Source organism: Pseudophryne corroboree, chromosome 9 (assembly GCF_028390025.1).
Source record: "Pseudophryne corroboree isolate aPseCor3 chromosome 9, aPseCor3.hap2, whole genome shotgun sequence".
NCBI lineage: Eukaryota > Metazoa > Chordata > Amphibia > Anura > Myobatrachidae > Pseudophryne > Pseudophryne corroboree.
The window spans coordinates 363751021-363778670 of record NC_086452.1 but is presented as its reverse complement, the minus strand read 5'-3'; positions in this window follow the sequence as shown (position 1 = coordinate 363778670).

The window sequence follows — 27650 nt, the reverse complement described above, 5'->3', positions numbered from 1 at the left end:
TCTCATACGGCACAAAAACGGTTGAAGTTCCTGTTTGAAAATCATGCTCTAAAATCAACTTCTGTCACCTCAGTTATACATTTTGGGATGGTAACTAAAGTTGAAAGCAGAAATTGAGGCACTTTTGGAATTTTCATTTTTGACCAAAATCGATGGGTCCGGGGCTTAGGGAATTTCTCATATGCCACAAAAACGGTTGAATTTCCTGTTTGAAAATCATGCTACGAAATCAACTTCTGTCACCTCAGTGATACATTTTGGGATGGTAACTAAAGTTTAAAGCAGAAATTGGGGCACTTTTGGAATTTTCATTTTTGGCCAAAGTCGATGGGTTTGGGTTTAGGGAATTTCTCATACACCACAAAAACGGTTGAAGTTCCTGTTTGAAAATCATGCTCTGAAATCAACTTCTGTCACCTCAGTGATACATTTTGGGATGGTGACTTAAGTTAAAAGCAAAAATTGGGGCACTTTTGGAATTTTCATTTTTGACCTAAATCGATGGGTCCGGGGCTTAGGGAGTTTCTCATACGCCACAAAAACGGTTGAAGTTTCTGTTTGAAAATCATGCTACAAAATCAACTTCTGTCACCTCAGTGATACATTTTGGGATGGTAACTAAAGTTTAAAACAGAAATTGGGGCACTTTTGGAATTTTAATTTTTGAACAAAATCGATGGGTCCGGGGCTTAGGGAATTTCTCATTTGCCACAAAAATGGTTGAAGTTCCTGTTTGAAAATCATGCTCTAAAATCAACTTCTGTCACCTCAGTGATACATTTTGGGATGTTCACTAAAGTTTAAAGCAGAAATTGGGACACTTTTGGAATTTTCATTTTTGACCAAAATCGATGGGTCCGGGGCTTAGGGAATTTCTCATACGCCACAAAAACGGTTGAAGTTCTTGTTTGAAAAATCATGCTCCGAAATCAACTTCTGTCACCTCAGTGATACATTTTGGGATGGTAACTAAAGTTTAAAGCAACAATTGGGGCACTTTTGGAATTTTTGCTTTTGACCAAAATTGATGGGTCCGCGGCTTAGGGAACTTCTCATATGCCAAATAAATGGTTGAAGTTCCTGTTTGAAAATCATGCTCCGAAATAAACTTCTGTCACCTCAGTGATACATTTTGGAATGGTCACCAAAGTTTAAAGCAGATATTGGGGCACTTTTGGAATTTTCATTTTTGTCCAAAATTGATGCGTCCGAGTTTAGGGAATTTCTTATGCCACAAAAACGGTTGAAGTTCATGTTTGAAAATCATGCTCCGAAATCAACTTCTGTCACCTCAATGATACATTTTGGAATGGTAACTAAAGTTTAAAACAGAAATTGGGGCACTTTTGGAATTTTCATTTTTGACCAAAATCGATGGGTCCGGGGCTTAGGGAATTTCTAAAGCCACAAAAACAGTTGAAGTTCCTGTTTGAAAATCATGCTCCAAAATCAACTTCTGTCACCTCAGTGATACATTATGGGATGGTAACTAAAGTTTAAAGCAGAAATTGGGGCACTTTTGGAATTTTTATTTTTGACCAAAATCGATGGGTCCGGGGCTTAGGGAATTTCTCATATGCCACAAAAACGGTTGAAGTTTCTGTTTAAAAATCATGCTCTGAAATCAACTTCTATCACCTCACTGATACATTTTTAGATGGTAACTAAAGTTTAAAGCAGAAATTGGGGCACTTTTGGAATTTTCATTTTTGACCAAAATTGATTGGTCCAGGGCTTAGGGAATTTCTCCGATGCCACAAAAATGGTTGAAGTTCCTGTTTGAAAATCATGCTCCGAAATCAACTTCTATCACCTCAGTGATACATTTTGGGATGGTAACTAAAGTTTAAAGCAGAAATTGGGGCACTTTTGGAATTTTAATTTTTGACCAAAATCGATGGGTCTGGGGCTTAGGGAATTTCTCATTTGCCACAAAAACGGTTGAAGTTCCTGTTTGAAAATCATGCTCCGAAATCAACTTCTATCACCTCAGTGATACATTTTGGAATGGTAACTAAAGTTTAAAACAGAAATTGGGGCACTTTTGGAATTTTCATTTTTGACAAAAATCGATGGGTCCGGGGCTTAGGGAATTTCTCATGCCACAAAAACGGTTGAAGTTTCTGTTTAAAAATCATGCTCTGAAATCAACTTCTATCACCTCACTGATACATTTTTAGATGGTAACTAAAGTTTAAAGCAGAAATTGGGGCACTTTTGGAATTTTCATTTTTGACCAAAATCGATGGGTCCGGGGCTTAGGGAATTTCTCATATGCCATAAAAACGTTTGAATTTCCTGTTTGAAAATCATGCTCCGAAATCAACTTCTGTCACCTCAGTGATACATTTTGGGATGGTCACTAAATTTTAATGCAGAAATTGGGACACTTTTAGAATTTTCATTTTTGGCCAAAATCGATGGGACCGACTTTAGTGAACTTCTCATATGCCACAAAAATGGTTGAAGTTCCTGTTTGAAAATCATGCTCTGAAATCAACTTCTGTCACCTCAGTTATACATTTTGGGATGGTAACTAAAGTTTAAAGCAGAAATTGAGGCACTTTTGGAATTTTCATTTTTGACCAAAATCGATGGGTCCGGGGCTTAGGGAATTTCTCATATGCCACAAAAACGGTTGAATTTCCTGTTTGAAAATCATGCTACGAAATCAACTTCTGTCACCTCAGTGATACATTTTGGGATGGTAACTAAAGTTTAAAGCAGAAATTGGGGCACTTTTGGAATTTTCATTTTTGGCCAAAGTCGATGGGTTTGGGTTTAGGGAATTTCTCATACACCACAAAAACGGTTGAAGTTCCTGTTTGAAAATCATGCTCTGAAATCAACTTCTGTCACCTCAGTGATACATTTTGGGATGGTGACTTAAGTTAAAAGTAAAAATTGGGGCACTTTTGGAATTTTCATTTTTGACCTAAATCGATGGGTCCGGGGCTTAGGGAGTTTCTCATACGCCACAAAAACGGTTGAAGTTTCTGTTTGAAAATCATGCTACAAAATCAACTTCTGTCACCTCAGTGATACATTTTGGGATGGTAACTAAAGTTTAAAACAGAAATTGGGGCACTTTTGGAATTTTAATTTTTGAACAAAATCGATGGGTCCGGGGCTTAGGGAATTTCTCATTTGCCACAAAAATGGTTGAAGTTCCTGTTTGAAAATCATGCTCTAAAATCAACTTCTGTCACCTCAGTGATACATTTTGGGATGTTCACTAAAGTTTAAAGCAGAAATTGGGACACTTTTGGAATTTTCATTTTTGACCAAAATCGATGGGTCCGGGGCTTAGGGAATTTCTCATACGCCACAAAAACGGTTGAAGTTCTTGTTTGAAAAATCATGCTCCGAAATCAACTTCTGTCACCTCAGTGATACATTTTGGGATGGTAACTAAAGTTTAAAGCAACAATTGGGGCACTTTTGGAATTTTTGCTTTTGACCAAAATTGATGGGTCCGCGGCTTAGGGAACTTCTCATATGCCAAATAAATGGTTGAAGTTCCTGTTTGAAAATCATGCTCCGAAATAAACTTCTGTCACCTCAGTGATACATTTTGGAATGGTCACCAAAGTTTAAAGCAGATATTGGGGCACTTTTGGAATTTTCATTTTTGTCCAAAATTGATGCGTCCGAGTTTAGGGAATTTCTTATGCCACAAAAACGGTTGAAGTTCATGTTTGAAAATCATGCTCCGAAATCAACTTCTGTCACCTCAATGATACATTTTGGAATGGTAACTAAAGTTTAAAACAGAAATTGGGGCACTTTTGGAATTTTCATTTTTGACCAAAATCGATGGGTCCGGGGCTTAGGGAATTTCTAAAGCCACAAAAACAGTTGAAGTTCCTGTTTGAAAATCATGCTCCAAAATCAACTTCTGTCACCTCAGTGATACATTATGGGATGGTAACTAAAGTTTAAAGCAGAAATTGGGGCACTTTTGGAATTTTTATTTTTGACCAAAATCGATGGGTCCGGGGCTTAGGGAATTTCTCATATGCCACAAAAACGGTTGAAGTTTCTGTTTAAAAATCATGCTCTGAAATCAACTTCTATCACCTCACTGATACATTTTTAGATGGTAACTAAAGTTTAAAGCAGAAATTGGGGCACTTTTGGAATTTTCATTTTTGACCAAAATTGATTGGTCCAGGGCTTAGGGAATTTCTCCGATGCCACAAAAATGGTTGAAGTTCCTGTTTGAAAATCATGCTCCGAAATCAACTTCTATCACCTCAGTGATACATTTTGGGATGGTAACTAAAGTTTAAAGCAGAAATTGGGGCACTTTTGGAATTTTAATTTTTGACCAAAATCGATGGGTCTGGGGCTTAGGGAATTTCTCATTTGCCACAAAAACGGTTGAAGTTCCTGTTTGAAAATCATGCTCCGAAATCAACTTCTATCACCTCAGTGATACATTTTGGAATGGTAACTAAAGTTTAAAACAGAAATTGGGGCACTTTTGGAATTTTCATTTTTGACAAAAATCGATGGGTCCGGGGCTTAGGGAATTTCTCATGCCACAAAAACGGTTGAAGTTTCTGTTTAAAAATCATGCTCTGAAATCAACTTCTATCACCTCACTGATACATTTTTAGATGGTAACTAAAGTTTAAAGCAGAAATTGGGGCACTTTTGGAATTTTCATTTTTGACCAAAATCGATGGGTCCGGGGCTTAGGGAATTTCTCATATGCCATAAAAACGTTTGAATTTCCTGTTTGAAAATCATGCTCCGAAATCAACTTCTGTCACCTCAGTGATACATTTTGGGATGGTCACTAAATTTTAATGCAGAAATTGGGACACTTTTAGAATTTTCATTTTTGGCCAAAATCGATGGGACCGACTTTAGTGAACTTCTCATATGCCACAAAAATGGTTGAAGTTCCTGTTTGAAAATCATGCTCTGAAATCAACTTCTGTCACCTCAGTTATACATTTTGGGATGGTAACTAAAGTTTAAAGCAGAAATTGAGGCACTTTTGGAATTTTCATTTTTGACCAAAATCGATGGGTCCGGGGCTTAGGGAATTACTCATATGCCATAAAAACGGTTGAATTTCCTGTTTGAAAATCATGCTCTGAAATCAACTTCTGTCACCTCAGTGATACATTTTGGGATGGTAACTAAAGTTTAAAGCAGAAATTTGGCCACTTTTGGAATTTTCATTTTTGACCAAAATCGATGGGTCCGGTCCGGGGCTTAGGGAAATTCTCATATGCCAAAAAAATGGTTGAAGTTCCTGTTTGAAAATCATGCTCCGAAATCAACTTCTGTCACCTCAGTGATACATTTTGGGATGGTCACTAAAGTTTAAAGCAGAAATTTGAGCACTTTTGTAGTTTTCATTTTTGTCCAAAATTGATGCATCCGGGTTTTGTGATTTTATCATATGCTACAAAAACGGTTGAAGTTCATGTTTGAAAATCATGCTCCGAAATCAACTTCTGTCACCTCAGTGATACATTTTTGGATGGTCACTAATGTTTAATGCAGAAATTGGGACACTTTTGGAATTTTCATTTTTGACCAAAATCTATGGGTTCGGGGATTAGGGAATTTCTCATGCCACAAAAACGGTTGAAGTTCCTGTTTGAAAATCATGTTCCGAAATCAAGTTCTGTCACCTCAGTGATACATTTTGGGATGGTCACTAAAGTTTAAAGCAGAAATTGGGGCACTTTTGGAATTTTAATTTTTTACCAAAATCGATGGGTCCGGGCCTTAGGGAATTTCTCATATGCCATAAAAACGGTTGAATTTCCTGTTTGAAAATCATGCTCCGAAATCAACTTCTTTCACCTCAGTGATACATTTTGGGATGGACACTAATGTTTAATGTAGAAATTGGAACACTTTTGGAATTTTCATTTTTGGCCAGAATCGATGGGTCCGGGGCTTAGGGAATTACTCATATGCCATAAAAACGGTTGAATTTCCTGTTTGAAAATCATGCTCTGAAATCAACTTCTGTCACCTCAGTTATACATTTTGGGATGGTAACTAAAGTTGAAAGCAGAAATTGAGGCACTTTTGGAATTTTCATTTTTGACCAAAATCTATGGGTCCGGGGCTTAGGGAATTTCTCGTATGCCACAAAAACGGTTGAATTTCCTGTTTGAAAATCATGCTACGAAATCAACTTCTATCACCTCAGTGATACATTTTGGGATGGTAACTAAAGTTGAAAGCAGAAATTGAGGAACTTTTGGAATTTTCATTTTTGACCAAAATTGATTGGTCCAGGGCTTAGGGAATTTCTCATACGCCACAAAAATGGTTGAAGTTCCTGTTTGAAAATCATGCTCCGAAATCAACTTCTAACACCTCAGTGATACATTTTGGGATGGTAACTAAAGTTTAAAGCAGAAATAGGGGCACTTTTGGAATTTTAATTTTTGACCAATATCGATGGGTCTGGGGCTTAGGGAATTTCTCATTTGCCACAAAAACGGTTGAAGTTCCTGTTTGAAAATCATGCTCCGAAATCAACTTCTGTCGTGGTGATACATTTTGGGTTGGTCACTAAAATTTAAAGCAGAAATTGGGGCACTTTTGGAATTTTCATTTTTGGCCAAAGTTGATGGGTTCGGTTTTAGGGAATTTCTCATACACCACAAAAACAGTTGAAGTTCCTGTTTGAAAATCATGCTCTGAAATCAACTTCTGTCACCTCAGTGATACATTTTGGGATGGTAACTTAAGTTAAAAGCAAAAATTGGGGCACTTTTGGAATTTTCATTTTTGACCAAAATCGATGGGTCCAGGGCTTAGGGAGTTTTTCATACGCCACAAAAACGGTTGAAGGTCCTGTTTGAAAATCATGCTACGAAATCAACTTCTGTCACCTCAGTGATACATTTTGGGATGGTCACTAAAGTTTAATGCAGAAATTGGGACACTTTTAGAATTTTAATTTTTGGCCAAAATCGATGGGACCGACTTTAGTGAATTTCTCATACGGCACAAAAACGGTTGAAGTTCCTGTTTGAAAATCATGCTCTGAAATCAACTTCTGTCACATCAGTTATACATTTTGGGATGGTAACTAAAGTTTAAAGCAGAAATAGGGGCACTTTTGGAATTTTAATTTTTGACCAAAATCGATGGGTCTGGGGCTTAGGGAATTTCTCATTTGCCACAAAAACGGTTGAAGTTCCTGTTTGAAAATCATGCTCCGAAATCAACTTCTATCACCTCAGTGATACATTTTGGGATGGTAACTAAAGTTTAAAGCAGAAATAGGGGCACTTTTGGAATTTTAATTTTTGACCAAAATCGATGGGTCTGGGGCTTAGGGAATTTCTCATTTGCCACAAAAACGGTTGAAGTTCCAGTTTGAAAATCATGCTCCGAAATCAACTTCTGTCACCTCAGTGATACATTTTGGGATGGTCACTAAAGTTTAATGCAGAAATTGGGACACTTTTAGAATTTTCATTTTTGGCCAAAATCGATGGGACCGACTTTAGTGAATTTCTCATACGGCACAAAAACGGTTGAAGTTCCTGTTTGAAAATCATGCTCTGAAATCAACTTCTGTCACCTCAGTGATACATTTTGGGATGGTAACTTAAGTTAAAAGCAAAAATTGGGGCACTTTTGGAATTTTCATTTTTGACCAAAATCGATGGGTCCAGGGCTTAGGGAGTTTTTCATACGCCACAAAAACGGTTGAAGTTCCTGTTTGAAAATCATGCTACGAAATCAACTTCTGTCACCTCAGTGATACATTTTGGGATGGTAACTAAAGTTTAAAGCAACAATTGGGGCACTTTTGGAATTTTTGCTTTTGACCAAAATTGATGGGTCCGGGGCTTAGGGAATTTCTCATATGCCATAATAACGGTTGAATTTCCTGTTTGAAAATCATGCTCCGAAATCAACTTCTGTCACCTCAGTGATACATTTTGGGATGGTCACTAAAGTTTAATGCAGAAATTGGGACACTTTTAGAATTTTCATTTTTGGCCAAAATCGATGGGACCGACTTTAGTGAATTTCTCATACGGCACAAAAACGGTTGAAGTTCCTGTTTGAAAATCATGCTCTGAAATCAACTTCTGTCACCTCAGTTATACATTTTGGGATGGTAACTAAAGTTTAAAGCAGAAATAGGGGCACTTTTGGAATTTTAATTTTTGACCAAAATCGATGGGTCTGGGGCTTAGGGAATTTCTCATTTGCCACAAAAACGGTTGAAGTTCCTGTTTGAAAATCATGCTCCGAAATCAACTTCTATCACCTCAGTGATACATTTTGGGATGGTAACTAAAGTTTAAAGCAGAAATAGGGGCACTTTTGGAATTTTAATTTTTGACCAAAATCGATGGGTCTGGGGCTTAGGGAATTTCTCATTAGCCACAAAAACGGTTGAAGTTCCTGTTTGAAAATCATGCTCCGAAATCAACTTCTGTCGTGGTGATACATTTTGGGATGGTCACTAAAATTTAAAGCAGAAATTGGGGCACTTTTGGAATTTTCATTTTTGGCCAAAGTTGATGGGTTCGGTTTTAGGGAATTTCTCATACACCACAAAAACGGTTGAAGTTCCTGTTTGAAAATCATGCTCTGAAATCAACTTCTGTCACCTCAGTTATACATTTTGGGATGGTAACTAAAGTTTAAAGCAGAAATAGGGGCACTTTTGGAATTTTAATTTTTGACCAAAATCGATGGGTCTGGGGCTTAGGGAATTTCTCATTTGCCACAAAAACGGTTGAAGTTCCTGTTTGAAAATCATACTACAAAATCAACTTCTGTCACCTCAGTGATACAATTTGGGATGGTAACTAAAGTTTAAAGCAGAAATTGGGGCACTTTTGGAATTTTAATTTTTGAACAAAATCGATGGGTCCGGGGCTTAGGGAATTTCTCATTTGCCACAAAAATGGTTGAAGTTCCTGTTTGAAAATCATGCTCTGAAATCAACTTCTGTCACCTCAGTGATACATTTTGGGATGGTCACTAAAGTTTAATGCAGAAATTGGGACACTTTTAGAATTTTAATTTTTGGCCAAAATCGATGGGACCGACTTTAGTGAATTTCTCATACGGCACAAAAACGGTTGAAGTTCCTGTTTGAAAATCATGCTCTAAAATCAACTTCTGTCACCTCAGTGATACATTTTGGGATGGTAACTAAAGTTTAAAGCAACAATTGGGGCACTTTTGGAATTTTTGCTTTTGACCAAAATTGATGGGTCCGCGGCTTAGGGAACTTCTCATATGCCAAATAAATGGTTGAAGTTCCTGTTTGAAAATCATGCTCCGAAATAAACTTCTGTCACCTCAGTGATACATTTTGGAATGGTCACCAAAGTTTAAAGCAGATATTGGGGCACTTTTGGAATTTTCATTTTTGTCCAAAATTGATGCGTCCGAGTTTAGGGAATTTCTTATGCCACAAAAACGGTTGAAGTTCATGTTTGAAAATCATGCTCCGAAATCAACTTCTGTCACCTCAATGATACATTTTGGAATGGTAACTAAAGTTTAAAACAGAAATTGGGGCACTTTTGGAATTTTCATTTTTGACCAAAATCGATGGGTCCGGGGCTTAGGGAATTTCTAAAGCCACAAAAACAGTTGAAGTTCCTGTTTGAAAATCATGCTCCAAAATCAACTTCTGTCACCTCAGTGATACATTATGGGATGGTAACTAAAGTTTAAAGCAGAAATTGGGGCACTTTTGGAATTTTTATTTTTGACCAAAATCGATGGGTCCGGGGCTTAGGGAATTTCTCATATGCCACAAAAACGGTTGAAGTTTCTGTTTAAAAATCATGCTCTGAAATCAACTTCTATCACCTCACTGATACATTTTTAGATGGTAACTAAAGTTTAAAGCAGAAATTGGGGCACTTTTGGAATTTTCATTTTTGACCAAAATTGATTGGTCCAGGGCTTAGGGAATTTCTCCGATGCCACAAAAATGGTTGAAGTTCCTGTTTGAAAATCATGCTCCGAAATCAACTTCTATCACCTCAGTGATACATTTTGGGATGGTAACTAAAGTTTAAAGCAGAAATTGGGGCACTTTTGGAATTTTAATTTTTGACCAAAATCGATGGGTCTGGGGCTTAGGGAATTTCTCATTTGCCACAAAAACGGTTGAAGTTCCTGTTTGAAAATCATGCTCCGAAATCAACTTCTATCACCTCAGTGATACATTTTGGAATGGTAACTAAAGTTTAAAACAGAAATTGGGGCACTTTTGGAATTTTCATTTTTGACAAAAATCGATGGGTCCGGGGCTTAGGGAATTTCTCATGCCACAAAAACGGTTGAAGTTTCTGTTTAAAAATCATGCTCTGAAATCAACTTCTATCACCTCACTGATACATTTTTAGATGGTAACTAAAGTTTAAAGCAGAAATTGGGGCACTTTTGGAATTTTCATTTTTGACCAAAATCGATGGGTCCGGGGCTTAGGGAATTTCTCATATGCCATAAAAACGTTTGAATTTCCTGTTTGAAAATCATGCTCCGAAATCAACTTCTGTCACCTCAGTGATACATTTTGGGATGGTCACTAAATTTTAATGCAGAAATTGGGACACTTTTAGAATTTTCATTTTTGGCCAAAATCGATGGGACCGACTTTAGTGAACTTCTCATATGCCACAAAAATGGTTGAAGTTCCTGTTTGAAAATCATGCTCTGAAATCAACTTCTGTCACCTCAGTTATACATTTTGGGATGGTAACTAAAGTTTAAAGCAGAAATTGAGGCACTTTTGGAATTTTCATTTTTGACCAAAATCGATGGGTCCGGGGCTTAGGGAATTACTCATATGCCATAAAAACGGTTGAATTTCCTGTTTGAAAATCATGCTCTGAAATCAACTTCTGTCACCTCAGTGATACATTTTGGGATGGTAACTAAAGTTTAAAGCAGAAATTTGGCCACTTTTGGAATTTTCATTTTTGACCAAAATCGATGGGTCCGGTCCGGGGCTTAGGGAAATTCTCATATGCCAAAAAAATGGTTGAAGTTCCTGTTTGAAAATCATGCTCCGAAATCAACTTCTGTCACCTCAGTGATACATTTTGGGATGGTCACTAAAGTTTAAAGCAGAAATTTGAGCACTTTTGTAGTTTTCATTTTTGTCCAAAATTGATGCATCCGGGTTTTGTGATTTTATCATATGCTACAAAAACGGTTGAAGTTCATGTTTGAAAATCATGCTCCGAAATCAACTTCTGTCACCTCAGTGATACATTTTTGGATGGTCACTAATGTTTAATGCAGAAATTGGGACACTTTTGGAATTTTCATTTTTGACCAAAATCTATGGGTTCGGGGATTAGGGAATTTCTCATGCCACAAAAACGGTTGAAGTTCCTGTTTGAAAATCATGTTCCGAAATCAAGTTCTGTCACCTCAGTGATACATTTTGGGATGGTCACTAAAGTTTAAAGCAGAAATTGGGGCACTTTTGGAATTTTAATTTTTTACCAAAATCGATGGGTCCGGGCCTTAGGGAATTTCTCATATGCCATAAAAACGGTTGAATTTCCTGTTTGAAAATCATGCTCCGAAATCAACTTCTTTCACCTCAGTGATACATTTTGGGATGGACACTAATGTTTAATGTAGAAATTGGAACACTTTTGGAATTTTCATTTTTGGCCAGAATCGATGGGTCCGGGGCTTAGGGAATTACTCATATGCCATAAAAACGGTTGAATTTCCTGTTTGAAAATCATGCTCTGAAATCAACTTCTGTCACCTCAGTTATACATTTTGGGATGGTAACTAAAGTTGAAAGCAGAAATTGAGGCACTTTTGGAATTTTCATTTTTGACCAAAATCTATGGGTCCGGGGCTTAGGGAATTTCTCGTATGCCACAAAAACGGTTGAATTTCCTGTTTGAAAATCATGCTACGAAATCAACTTCTATCACCTCAGTGATACATTTTGGGATGGTAACTAAAGTTGAAAGCAGAAATTGAGGAACTTTTGGAATTTTCATTTTTGACCAAAATTGATTGGTCCAGGGCTTAGGGAATTTCTCATACGCCACAAAAATGGTTGAAGTTCCTGTTTGAAAATCATGCTCCGAAATCAACTTCTAACACCTCAGTGATACATTTTGGGATGGTAACTAAAGTTTAAAGCAGAAATAGGGGCACTTTTGGAATTTTAATTTTTGACCAATATCGATGGGTCTGGGGCTTAGGGAATTTCTCATTTGCCACAAAAACGGTTGAAGTTCCTGTTTGAAAATCATGCTCCGAAATCAACTTCTGTCGTGGTGATACATTTTGGGTTGGTCACTAAAATTTAAAGCAGAAATTGGGGCACTTTTGGAATTTTCATTTTTGGCCAAAGTTGATGGGTTCGGTTTTAGGGAATTTCTCATACACCACAAAAACAGTTGAAGTTCCTGTTTGAAAATCATGCTCTGAAATCAACTTCTGTCACCTCAGTGATACATTTTGGGATGGTAACTTAAGTTAAAAGCAAAAATTGGGGCACTTTTGGAATTTTCATTTTTGACCAAAATCGATGGGTCCAGGGCTTAGGGAGTTTTTCATACGCCACAAAAACGGTTGAAGGTCCTGTTTGAAAATCATGCTACGAAATCAACTTCTGTCACCTCAGTGATACATTTTGGGATGGTCACTAAAGTTTAATGCAGAAATTGGGACACTTTTAGAATTTTAATTTTTGGCCAAAATCGATGGGACCGACTTTAGTGAATTTCTCATACGGCACAAAAACGGTTGAAGTTCCTGTTTGAAAATCATGCTCTGAAATCAACTTCTGTCACATCAGTTATACATTTTGGGATGGTAACTAAAGTTTAAAGCAGAAATAGGGGCACTTTTGGAATTTTAATTTTTGACCAAAATCGATGGGTCTGGGGCTTAGGGAATTTCTCATTTGCCACAAAAACGGTTGAAGTTCCTGTTTGAAAATCATGCTCCGAAATCAACTTCTATCACCTCAGTGATACATTTTGGGATGGTAACTAAAGTTTAAAGCAGAAATAGGGGCACTTTTGGAATTTTAATTTTTGACCAAAATCGATGGGTCTGGGGCTTAGGGAATTTCTCATTTGCCACAAAAACGGTTGAAGTTCCAGTTTGAAAATCATGCTCCGAAATCAACTTCTGTCACCTCAGTGATACATTTTGGGATGGTCACTAAAGTTTAATGCAGAAATTGGGACACTTTTAGAATTTTCATTTTTGGCCAAAATCGATGGGACCGACTTTAGTGAATTTCTCATACGGCACAAAAACGGTTGAAGTTCCTGTTTGAAAATCATGCTCTGAAATCAACTTCTGTCACCTCAGTGATACATTTTGGGATGGTAACTTAAGTTAAAAGCAAAAATTGGGGCACTTTTGGAATTTTCATTTTTGACCAAAATCGATGGGTCCAGGGCTTAGGGAGTTTTTCATACGCCACAAAAACGGTTGAAGTTCCTGTTTGAAAATCATGCTACGAAATCAACTTCTGTCACCTCAGTGATACATTTTGGGATGGTAACTAAAGTTTAAAGCAACAATTGGGGCACTTTTGGAATTTTTGCTTTTGACCAAAATTGATGGGTCCGGGGCTTAGGGAATTTCTCATATGCCATAATAACGGTTGAATTTCCTGTTTGAAAATCATGCTCCGAAATCAACTTCTGTCACCTCAGTGATACATTTTGGGATGGTCACTAAAGTTTAATGCAGAAATTGGGACACTTTTAGAATTTTCATTTTTGGCCAAAATCGATGGGACCGACTTTAGTGAATTTCTCATACGGCACAAAAACGGTTGAAGTTCCTGTTTGAAAATCATGCTCTGAAATCAACTTCTGTCACCTCAGTTATACATTTTGGGATGGTAACTAAAGTTTAAAGCAGAAATAGGGGCACTTTTGGAATTTTAATTTTTGACCAAAATCGATGGGTCTGGGGCTTAGGGAATTTCTCATTTGCCACAAAAACGGTTGAAGTTCCTGTTTGAAAATCATGCTCCGAAATCAACTTCTATCACCTCAGTGATACATTTTGGGATGGTAACTAAAGTTTAAAGCAGAAATAGGGGCACTTTTGGAATTTTAATTTTTGACCAAAATCGATGGGTCTGGGGCTTAGGGAATTTCTCATTAGCCACAAAAACGGTTGAAGTTCCTGTTTGAAAATCATGCTCCGAAATCAACTTCTGTCGTGGTGATACATTTTGGGATGGTCACTAAAATTTAAAGCAGAAATTGGGGCACTTTTGGAATTTTCATTTTTGGCCAAAGTTGATGGGTTCGGTTTTAGGGAATTTCTCATACACCACAAAAACGGTTGAAGTTCCTGTTTGAAAATCATGCTCTGAAATCAACTTCTGTCACCTCAGTTATACATTTTGGGATGGTAACTAAAGTTTAAAGCAGAAATAGGGGCACTTTTGGAATTTTAATTTTTGACCAAAATCGATGGGTCTGGGGCTTAGGGAATTTCTCATTTGCCACAAAAACGGTTGAAGTTCCTGTTTGAAAATCATGCTACAAAATCAACTTCTGTCACCTCAGTGATACAATTTGGGATGGTAACTAAAGTTTAAAGCAGAAATTGGGGCACTTTTGGAATTTTAATTTTTGAACAAAATCGATGGGTCCGGGGCTTAGGGAATTTCTCATTTGCCACAAAAATGGTTGAAGTTCCTGTTTGAAAATCATGCTCTGAAATCAACTTCTGTCACCTCAGTGATACATTTTGGGATGGTCACTAAAGTTTAATGCAGAAATTGGGACACTTTTAGAATTTTAATTTTTGGCCAAAATCGATGGGACCGACTTTAGTGAATTTCTCATACAGCACAAAAACGGTTGAAGTTCCTGTTTGAAAATCATGCTCTAAAATCAACTTCTGTCACCTCAGTTATACATTTTGGGATGGTAACTAAAGTTGAAAGCAGAAATTGAGGCACTTTTGGAATTTTCATTTTTGACCAAAATCGATGGGTCCGGGGCTTAGGGAATTTCTCATATGCCACAAAAACGGTTGAATTTCCTGTTTGAAAATCATGCTACGAAATCAACTTCTGTCACCTCAGTGATACATTTTGGGATGGTAACTAAAGTTTAAAGCAGAAATTGGGGCACTTTTGGAATTTTCATTTTTGGCCAAAGTCGATGGGTTTGGGTTTAGGGAATTTCTCATACACCACAAAAACAGTTGAAGTTCCTGTTTGAAAATCATGCTCTGAAATCAACTTCTGTCACCTCAGTGATACATTTTGGGATGGTAACTTAAGTTAAAAGCAAAAATTGGGGCACTTTTGGAATTTTCATTTTTGACCAAAATCGATGGGTCCGGGGCTTAGGGAATTTCTCATATGCCACAAAAACGGTTGAATTTCCTGTTTGAAAATCATGCTACGAAATCAACTTCTGTCACCTCAGTGATACATTTTGGGATGGTCACTAAAGTTTAATGCAGAAATTGGGACACTTTTAGAATTTTAATTTTTGGCCAAAATCGATGGGACCGACTTTAGTGAATTTCTCATACGGCACAAAAACGGTTGAAGTTCCTGTTTGAAAATCATGCTCTGAAATCAACTTCTGTCACCTCAGTTATACATTTTGGGATGGTAACTAAAGTTTAAAGCAGAAATAGGGGCACTTTTGGAATTTTAATTTTTGACCAAAATCGATGGGTCTGGGGCTTAGGGAATTTCTCATTTGCCACAAAAACGGTTGAAGTTCCAGTTTGAAAATCATGCTCCGAAATCAACTTCTGTCGTGGTGATACATTTTGGGTTGGTCACTAAAATTTAAAGCAGAAATTGGGGCACTTTTGGAATTTTCATTTTTGGCCAAAGTTGATGGGTTCGGTTTTAGGGAATTTCTCATACACCACAAAAACTGTTGAAGTTCCTGTTTGAAAATCATGCTCTGAAATCAACTTCTGTCACCTCAGTGATACATTTTAGGATGGTAACTAAAGTTTAAAGCAACAATTGCTGCACTTTTGGAATTTTTGCTTTTGACCAAAATTGATGGGTCCGGGGCTTAGGGAATTTCTCATGCCATAAAAACGGTTGAAGTTCCTGTTTGAAAATCATGCTTCGAAATCAACTTCTGTCACCTCAGTTATACATTTTGGGATGCTAACTAAAGTTTAAAGCAGAAATTTGGGCACTTTTGGAATTTTCATTTTTGACCAAAATCGATAGGTTCGGGGCTTAGGGAATTTCTCATGCCACAAAAACTGCTGAAGTTCCTGTTTGAAAATCATGCTCCGAAATCAACTTCTGTCACCTCAGTGATACATTTTGGGATGGTAACTAAAGTTTAAAGCAGAAATTGGGGCACTTTTGGAATTTTCATTTTTGACCAAAATCGATGGCTCCGGGGCTTAGGGAATTTCTCATACGCCACAAAAACGGTTGAAGTTCTTGTTTGAAAAATCATGCTACGAAATCAACTTCTGTCACCTCAGTGATACATTTTGGGATGGTAACTAAAGTTTAAAGCAACAATTGGGGCACTTTTGGAATTTTTGCTTTTGACCAAAATTGATGGGTCCGGGGCTTAGTGAATTTCTCATATGGCACAAAAACGGTTGAATTTCCTGTTTGAAAATCATGCTCCGAAATCAACTTCTGTCACCTCAGTGATACATTTTGGAATGTTCACTAAAGTTTAAAGCAGATATTGGGGCACTTTTGGAATTTTCATTTTTGGCCAAAATTGATGCGTCTGAGTTTAGGGAATTTCTTATGCCACAAAGACGGTTGAAGCTCATGTTTGAAAATCATGCCCCGAAATCAACTTCTGTCACCTCAGTTATACATTTTGGGATGGTAACTAAAGTTGAAAGCAGAAATTGAGGCACTTTTGGAATTTTCATTTTTGACCAAAATCGATGGGTCCGGGGCTTAGGGAATTTCTCATATGCCACAAAAACGGTTGAATTTCCTGTTTGAAAATCATGCTACGAAATCAACTTCTGTCACCTCAGTGATACATTTTGGGATATTAACTAAAGTTTAAAGCAGAAATTGGGGCACTTTTGGAATTTTCATTTTTGGCCAAAGTCGATGGGTTTGGGTTTAGGGAATTTCTCATACACCACAAAAACGGTTGAAGTTCCTGTTTGAAAATCATGCTCTGAAATCAACTTCTGTCACCTCAGTGATACATTTTGGGATGGTGACTTAAGTTAAAAGCAAAAATTGGGGCACTTTTGGAATTTTCATTTTTGACCAAAATCGATGGGTCCGGGGCTTAGGGAGTTTCTCATACGCCACAAAAACGGTTGAAGTTCCTGTTTGAAAATCATGCTACAAAATCAACTTCTGTCACCTCAGTGATACATTTTGGGATGGTAACTAAAGTTTAAAGCAGAAATTGGGGCACTTTTGGAATTTTAATTTTTGAACAAAATCGATGGGTCCGGGGCTTAGTGAATTTCTCATTTGCCACAAAAATGGTTGAAGTTCCTGTTTGAAAATCATGCTCTAAAATCAACTTCTGTCACCTCAGTGATACATTTTGGGATGTTCACTAAAGTTTAAAGCAGAAATTGGGGCACTTTTGGAATTTTCATTTTTGACCAAAATCGATGGGTCCGGGGCTTAGGGAATTTCTCATACGCCACAAAAACGGTTGAAGTTCTTGTTTGAAAAATCATGCTCCGAAATCAACTTCTGTCACCTCAGTGATACATTTTGGGATGGTAACTAAAGTTTAAAGCAACAATTGGGGCACTTTTGGAATTTTTGCTTTTGACCAAAATTGATGGGTCCGGGGCTTAGGGAATTTCTCATATGCCATAATAACGGTTGAATTTCCTGTTTGAAAATCATGCTCTGAAATCAACTTCTGTCACCTCAGTGATACATTTTGGGATGGTCACTAAAGTTTAATGCAGAAATTGGGACACTTTTAGAATTTTCATTTTTGGCCAAAATCGATGGGACCGACTTTAGTGAATTTCTCATATGGCGCAAAAACGGTTGAAGTTCCTGTTTGAAAATCATGCTCTGAAATCAACTTCTGTCACCTCAGTTATACATTTTGGGATGGTAACTAAAGTTGAAAGCAGAAATTGAGGCACTTTTGGAATTTTCATTTTTGACCAAAATCGATGGGTCCAGGGCTTAGGGAATTTCTCATATGCCACAAAAACGGTTGAATTTCCTGTTTGAAAATCATGCTACGAAATCAACTTCTGTCACCTCAGTGATACATTTTGGGATGGTCACTAAAGTTAAAAGCAGAAATTGGGGCACTTTTTGAATTTTAATTTTTGACCAAAATCGATGGGTCCGCGGCTTAGGGAACTTCTCATATGCCAAATAAATGGTTGAAGTTCCTGTTTGAAAATCATGCTCCGAAATAAACTTCTGTCACCTCAGTGATACATTTTGGAATGGTCACCAAAGTTTAAAGCAGATATTGGGGCACTTTTGGAATTTTCATTTTTGTCCAAAATTGATGCGTCCGAGTTTAGGGAATTTCTTATGCCACAAAAACGGTTAAAGTTCATGTTTGAAAATCATGCTCCGAAATCAACTTCTGTCACCTCAATGATACATTTTGGAATGGTAACTAAAGTTTAAAACAGAAATTGGAGCACTTTTGGAATTTTCATTTTTGACCAAAATCGATGGGTCCGGGGCTTAGGGAATTTCTAAAGCCACAAAAACAGTTGAAGTTCCTGTTTGAAAATCATGCTCCGAAATCAACTTCTGTCACCTCAGTGATACATTATGGGATGGTAACTAAAGTTTAAAGCAGAAATAGGGGCACTTTTGGAATTTTAATTTTTGACCAAAATCGATGGGTCTGGGGCTTAGGGAATTTCTCATTTGCCACAAAAACGGTTGAAGTTCCTGTTTGAAAATCATGCTCCGAAATCAACTTCTATCACCTCAGTGATACATTTTGGGATGGTAACTAAAGTTTAAAGCAGAAATAGGGGCACTTTTGGAATTTTAATTTTTGACCAAAATCGATGGGTCTGGGGCTTAGGGAATTTCTCATTTGCCACAAAAACGGTTGAAGTTCCTGTTTGAAAATCATGCTCCGAAATCAACTTCTGTCGTGGTGATACATTTTGGGTTGGTCACTAAAATTTAAAGCAGAAATTGGGGCACTTTTGGAATTTTCATTTTTGGCCAAAGTTGATGGGTTCGGTTTTAGGGAATTTCTCATACACCACAAAAACTGTTGAAGTTCCTGTTTGAAAATCATGCTCTGAAATCAACTTCTGTCACCTCAGTGATACATTTTAGGTTGGTAACTAAAGTTTAAAGCAACAATTGGGGCACTTTTGGAATTTTTGCTTTTGACCAAAATTGATGGGTCCGGGGCTTAGGGAATTTCTCATGCCATAAAAACGGTTGAAGTTCCTGTTTGAAAATCATGCTTCGAAATCAACTTCTGTCACCTCAGTTATACATATTGGGATGCTAACTAAAGTTTAAAGCAGAAATTTGGGCACTTTTGGAATTTTCATTTTTGACCAAAATCGATAGGTTCGGGGCTTAGGGAATTTCTCATGCCACAAAAACTGCTGAAGTTCCTGTTTGAAAATCATGCTCCGAAATCAACTTCTGTCACCTCAGTGATACATTTTGGGATGGTAACTAAAGTTTAAAGCAGAAATTGGGGCACTTTTGGAATTTTCATTTTTGACCAAAATCGATGGCTCCGGGGCTTAGGGAATTTCTCATACGCCACAAAAACGGTTGAAGTTCTTGTATGAAAAATCATGCTCCGAAATCAACTTCTGTCACCTCAGTGATACATTTTGGGATGGTAACTAAAGTTTAAAGCAACAATTGGGGCACTTTTGGAATTTTTGCTTTTGACCAAAATTGATGGGTCCGGGGCTTAGGGAATTTCTCATATGCCATAATAACGGTTGAATTTCCTGTTTGAAAATCATGCTCCGAAATCAACTTCTGTCACCTCAGTGATACATTTTGGGATGGTCACTAAAGTTTAATGCAGAAATTGGGACACTTTTAGAATTTTCATTTTTGGCCAAAATCGATGGGACCGACTTTAGTGAATTTCTCATACGGCACAAAAACGGTTGAAGTTCCTGTTTGAAAATCATGCTCTAAAATCAACTTCTGTCACCTCAGTTATACATTTTGGGATGGTAACTAAAGTTGAAAGCAGAAATTGAGGCACTTTTGGAATTTTCATTTTTGACCAAAATCGATGGGTCCGGGGCTTAGGGAATTTCTCATATGCCACAAAAACAGTTGAATTTCCTGTTTGAAAATCATGCTACGAAATCAACTTCTGTCACCTCAGTGATACATTTTGGGATATTAACTAAAGTTTAAAGCAGAAATTGGGGCACTTTTGGAATTTTCATTTTTGACCAAAATCGATGGGTCCGGGGCTTAGGGAGTTTCTCATACGCCACAAAAACGGTTGAAGTTCCTGTTTGAAAATCATGCTACAAAATCAACTTCTGTCACCTCAGTGATACATTTTGGGATGGTAACTAAAGTTTAAAGCAGAAATTGGGGCACTTTTGGAATTTTAATTTTTGAACAAAATCGATGGGTCCGGGGCTTAGTGAATTTCTCATTTGCCACAAAAATGGTTGAAGTTCCTGTTTGAAAATCATGCTCTAAAATCAACTTCTGTCACCTCAGTGATACATTTTGGGATGTTCACTAAAGTTTAAAGCAGAAATTGGGGCACTTTTGGAATTTTCATTTTTGACCAAAATCGATGGGTCCGGGGCTTAGGGAATTTCTCATACGCCACAAAAACGGTTGAAGTTCTTGTTTGAAAAATCATGCTCCGAAATCAACTTCTGTCACCTCAGTGATACATTTTGGGATGGTAACTAAAGTTTAAAGCAACAATTGGGGCACTTTTGGAATTTTTGCTTTTGACCAAAATTGATGGGTCCGGGGCTTAGGGAATTTCTCATATGCCATAATACCGGTTGAATTTCCTGTTTGAAAATCATGCTCTGAAATCAACTTCTGTCACCTCAGTGATACATTTTGGGATGATCACTAAAGTTTAATGCAGAAATTGGGACACTTTTAGAATTTTCATTTTTGGCCAAAATCGATGGGACCGACTTTAGTGAATTTCTCATACGGCACAAAAACGGTTGAAGTTCCTGTTTGAAAATCATGCTCTGAAATCAACTTCTGTCACCTCAGTGATACATTATGGGATGGTAACTAAAGTTTAAAGCAGAAATTGGGGCACTTTTGGAATTTTCATTTTTGACCAAAATCGATGGCTCCGGGGCTTAGGGAATTTCTCATACGCCACAAAAACGGTTGAAGTTCATGTTTGAAAAATCATGCTACGAAATAAACTTCTGTCACCTCAGTGATACATTTTGGGATGGTAACTAAAGTTTAAAGCAACAATTGGGGCACTTTTGGAATTTTTGCTTTTGACCAAAATTGATGGGTCCGGGGCTTAGTGAATTTCTCATATGGCACAAAAACGGTTGAATTTCCTGTTTGAAAATCATGCTCCGAAATCAACTTCTGTCACCTCAGTGATACATTTTGGAATGGTCACTAAAGTTTAAAGCAGATATTGGGGCACTTTTGGAATTTTCATTTTTGGCCAAAATTGATGCGTCTGAGTTTAGGGAATTTCTTATGCCACAAAGACGGGTGAAGTTCATGTTTGAAAATCATGCCCCGAAATCAACTTCTGTCACCTCAGTGATACATTTTGGAATGGTAACTAAAGTTTAAAACAGAAATTTGGGCACTTTTGGAATTTTCATTTTTGACCAAAATCGATGGGTCCGGGGCTTAGGGAGTTTCTCATACGCCACAAAAATGGTTGAAGTTCCTGTTTGAAAATCATGCTACAAAATCAACTTCTGTCACCTCAGTGATACATTTTGGGATGGTAACTTAAGTTAAAAGCGAAAATTGGGGCACTTTTGGAATTTTCATTTTTGACCAAAATCGATGGGTCCAGGGCTTAGGGAGTTTTTCATACGCCACAAAAACGGTTGAAGTTCCTGTTTGAAAATCATGCTACGAAATCAACTTCTGTCACCTCAGTGATACATTTTGGGATGGTAACTAAAGTTTAAAGCAACAATTGGGGCACTTTTGGAATTTTTGCTTTTGACCAAAATTGATGGGTCCGGGGCTTAGGGAATTTCTCATATGCCATAATAACGGTTGAATTTCCTGTTTGAAAATCATGCTCCGAAATCAACTTCTGTCACCTCAGTGATACATTTTGGGATGGTCACTAAAGTTTAATGCAGAAATTGGGACACTTTTAGAATTTTCATTTTTGGCCAAAATCGATGGGACCGACTTTAGTGAATTTCTCATACGGCACAAAAACGGTTGAAGTTCCTGTTTGAAAATCATGCTCTGAAATCAACTTCTGTCACCTCAGTTATACATTTTGGGATGGTAACTTAAGTTTAAAGCAGAAATAGGGGCACTTTTGGAATTTTAATTTTTGACCAAAATCGATGGGTCTGGGGCTTAGGGAATTTCTCATTTGCCACAAAAACGGTTGAAGTTCCTGTTTGAAAATCATGCTCCGAAATCAACTTCTATCACCTCAGTGATACATTTTGGGATGGTAACTAAAGTTTAAAGCAGAAATAGGGGCACTTTTGGAATTTTAATTTTTGACCAAAATCGATGGGTCTGGGGCTTAGGGAATTTCTCATTAGCCACAAAAACGGTTGAAGTTCCTGTTTGAAAATCATGCTCCGAAATCAACTTCTGTCGTGGTGATACATTTTGGGATGGTCACTAAAATTTAAAGCAGAAATTGGGGCACTTTTGGAATTTTCATTTTTGGCCAAAGTTGATGGGTTCGGTTTTAGGGAATTTCTCATACACCACAAAAACGGTTGAAGTTCCTGTTTGAAAATCATGCTCTGAAATCAACTTCTGTCACCTCAGTGATACATTTTGGGATGGTAACTAAAGTTTAAAGCAACAATTGGGGCACTTTTGGAATTTTCATTTTTGACCAAAATCGATAGGTTCGGGGCTTAGGGAATTTCTCATGCCACAAAAACTGCTGAAGTTCCTGTTTGAAAATCATGCTCCGAAATCAACTTCTGTCACCTCAGTGATACATTTTGGGATGGTAACTAAAGTTTAAAGCAGAAATTGGGGCACTTTTGGAATTTTCATTTTTGACCAAAATCGATGGCTCCGGGGCTTAGGGAATTTCTCATACGCCACAAAAACGGTTGAAGTTCTTGTTTGAAAAATCATGCTCCGAAATCAACTTCTGTCACCTCAGTGATACATTTTGGGATGGTAACTAAAGTTTAAAGCAACAATTGGGGCACTTTTGGAATTTTTGCTTTTGACCAAAATTGATGGGTCCGGGGCTTAGGGAATTTCTCATATGCCATAATAACGGTTGAATTTCCTGTTTGAAAATCATGCTCCGAAATCAACTTCTGTCACCTCAGTGATACATTTTGGAATGGTCACTAAAGTTTAATGCAGAAATTGGGACACTTTTAGAATTTTCATTTATGGCCAAAATTGATGGGACCGACTTTAGTGAATTTCTCATATGGCACAAAAACGGTTGAAGTTCCTGTTTGAAAATCATGCTCTGAAATAAACTTCTGTCACCTCAGTGATACATTTTGGAATGGTCACTAAAGTTTAAAGCAGATATTGGGGCACTTTTGGAATTTTCATTTTTGGCCAAAATTGATGCGTCTGAGTTTAGGGAATTTCTTATGCCACAAAGACGGTTGAAGTTCATGTTTGAAAATCATGCTCCGAAATCAACTTCTGTCACCTCAGTGATACATTTTGTAATGGTAACTAAAGTTTAAAGCAGAAATTGGGGCACTTTTGGAATTTTCATTTTTGGCCAAAGTCGATGGGTTCGGGTTTAGGGAATTTCTCATACACCACAAAAATGGTTGAAGTTCCTGTTTGAAAATCATGCTCTGAAATCAACTTCTGTCACCTCAGTTATACATTTTGGGATGGTAACTAAAGTTGAAAGCAGAAATTGAGGCACTTTTGGAATTTTCATTTTTGACCAAAATCGATGGGTCCGGGGCTTAGGGAATTTCTCATACACCACAAAAACGGTTGAAGTTCCTGTTTGAAAATCATGCTCTGAAATCAACTTCTGTCACCTCAGTGATACATTTTGGGATGGTAACTTAAGTTAAAAGCAAAAATTGGGGCACTTTTTTGGAATTTTCATTTTTGACCAAAATCGATGGGTCCAGGGCTTAGGGAGTTTCTCATACGGCACAAAAACGGTTGAAGTTCCTGTTTGAAAATCATGCTACAAAATCAACTTCTGTCACCTCAGTGATACAATATGGGATGGTAACTAAAGTTTAAAGCAGAAATTGGGGCACTTTTGGAATTTTAATTTTTGAACAAAATCGATGGGTCCGGGGCTTAGGGAATTTCTCATTTGCCACAAAAATGGTTGAAGTTCCTGTTTGAAAATCATGCTCTGAAATCAACTTCTGTCACCTCAGTGATACATTTTGGGATGGTCACTAAAGTTTAATGCAGAAATTGGGACACTTTTAGAATTTTCATTTTTGGCCAAAATCGATGGGACCGACTTTAGTGAATTTCTCATACGGCACAAAAACGGTTGAAGTTCCTGTTTGAAAATCATGCTCTAAAATCAACTTCTGTCACCTCAGTTATACATTTTGGGATGGTAACTAAAGTTGAAAGCAGAAATTGAGGCACTTTTGGAATTTTCATTTTTGACCAAAATCGATGGGTCCGGGGCTTAGGGAATTTCTCATATGCCACAAAAACGGTTGAATTTCCTGTTTGAAAATCATGCTACGAAATCAACTTCTGTCACCTCAGTGATACATTTTGGGATATTAACTAAAGTTTAAAGCAGAAATTGGGGCACTTTTGGAATTTTCATTTTTGGCCAAAGTCGATGGGTTTGGGTTTAGGGAATTTCTCATACACCACAAAAACGGTTGAAGTTCCTGTTTGAAAATCATGCTCTGAAATCAACTTCTGTCACCTCAGTGATACATTTTGGGATGGTGACTTAAGTTAAAAGCAAAAATTGGGGCACTTTTGGAATTTTCATTTTTGACCAAAATCGATGGGTCCGGGGCTTAGGGAGTTTCTCATACGCCACAAAAACGGTTGAAGTTCCTGTTTGAAAATCATGCTACAAAATCAACTTCTGTCACCTCAGTGATACATTTTGGGATGGTAACTAAAGTTTAAAGCAGAAATTGGGGCACTTTTGGAATTTTAATTTTTGAACAAAATCGATGGGTCCGGGGCTTAGTGAATTTCTCATTTGCCACAAAATTGGTTGAAGTTCCCGTTTGAAAATCATGCTCTAAAATCAACTTCTGTCACCTCAGTGATACATTTTGGGATGTTCACTAAAGTTTAAAGCAGAAATTGGGGCACTTTTGGAATTTTCATTTTTGACCAAAATCGATGGGTCCGGGGCTTAGGGAATTTCTCATACGCCACAAAAAGGGTTGAAGTTCTTGTTTGAAAAATCATGCTCCGAAATCAACTTCTGTCACCTCAGTGATACATTTTGGGATGGTAACTAAAGTTTAAAGCAACAATTGGGGCACTTTTGGAATTTTTGCTTTTGACCAAAATTGATGGGTCCGGGGCTTAGGGAATTTCTCATATGCCATAATAACGGTTGAATTTCCTGTTTGAAAATAATGCTCTGAAATCAACTTCTGTCACCTCAGTGATACATTTTGGGATGGTCACTAAAGTTTAATGCAGAAATTGGGACACTTTTAGAATTTTCATTTTTGGCCAAAATCGATGGGACCGACTTTAGTGAATTTCTCATATGGCACAAAAACGGTTGAAGTTCCTGTTTGAAAATCATGCTCTGAAATCAACTTCTGTCACCTCAGTTATACATTTTGGGATGGTAACTAAAGTTGAAAGCAGAAATTGAGGCACTTTTGGAATTTTCATTTTTGACCAAAATCGATGGGTCCGGGGCTTAGGGAATTTCTCATATGCCACAAAAACGGTTGAATTTCCTGTTTGAAAATCATGCTACGAAATCAACTTCTGTCACCTCAGTGATACATTTTGGGATGGTCACTAAAGTTAAAAGCAGAAATTGGGGCACTTTTGGAATTTTCATTTTTGGCCAAAATTGATGCGTCTGAGTTTAGGGAATTTCTTATGCCACAAAGACGGTTGAAGTTCATGTTTGAAAATCATGCTCCGAAATCAACTTCTGTCACCTCAGTGATACATTATGGGATGGTAACTAAAGTTGAAAGCAGAAATTGAGGCACTTTTGGAATTTTCATTTTTGACCAAAATCGATGGGTTTGGGTTTAGGGAATTTCTCATACACCACAAAAACTGTTGAAGTTCCTGTTTGAAAATCATGCTCTGAAATCAACTTCTGTCACCTCAGTGATACATTTTGGGATGGTGACTTAAGTTAAAAGCAAAAATTGGGGCACTTTTGGAATTTTCATTTTTGACCAAAATCGATGGGTCCGGGGCTTAGGGAGTTTCTCATACGCCACAAAAACGGTTGAAGTTCCTGTTTGAAAATCATGCTACAAAATCAACTTCTGTCACCTCAGTGATACATTTTGGGATGGTAACTAAAGTTTAAAGCAGAAATTGGGGCACTTTTGGAATTTTAATTTTTGAACAAAATCGATGGGTCAGGGGCTTAGTGAATTTCTCATTTGCCACAAAAATGGTTGAAGTTCCTGTTTGAAAATCATGCTCTAAAATCAACTTCTGTCACCTCAGTGATACATTTTGGGATGTTCACTAAAGTTTAAAGCAGAAATTGGGGCACTTTTGGAATTTTCATTTTTGACCAAAATCGATGGGTCCGGGGCTTAGGGAATTTCTCATATGAAACAAAAACGGTTGAAGTTCTTGTTTGAAAAATCATGCTCCGAAATCAACTTCTGTCACCTCAGTGATACATTTTGGGATGGTAACTAAAGTTTAAAGCAACAATTGGGGCACTTTTGGAATTTTTGCTTTTGACCAAAATTGATGGGTCCGGGGCTTAGGGAATTTCTCATATGCTATAATAACGGTTGAATTTCCTGTTGAAAATCATGCTCTGAAATCAAATTCTGTCACCTCAGTGATACATTTTGGGATGGTCACTAAAGTTTAATGCAGAAATTGGGACACTTTTAGAATTTTCATTTTTGGCCAAAATCGATGGGACCGACTTTAGTGAATTTCTCATACGGCACAAAAACGGTTGAAGTTCCTGTTTGAAAATCATGCTCTGAAATCAACTTCTGTCACCTCAGTTATACATTTTGGGATGGTAACTAAAGTTGAAAGCAGAAATTGAGGCACTTTTGGAATTTTCATTTTTGACCAAAATCGATGGGTCCGGGGCTTAGGGAATTTGTCATATGCCACAAAAACGGTTAAATTTCCTGTTTGAAAATCATGCTACGAAATCAACTTCTGTCACCTCAGTGATACATTTTGGGATGGTCACTAAAGTTAAAAGCAGAAATTGGGGCACTTTTTGAATTTTAATTTTTGACCAAAATCGATGGGTCCGCAGCTTAGGGAACTTCTCATATGCCAAATAAATGGTTGAAGTTCCTGTTTGAAAATCATGCTCCGAAATAAACTTCTGTCACCTCAGTGATACATTTTGGAA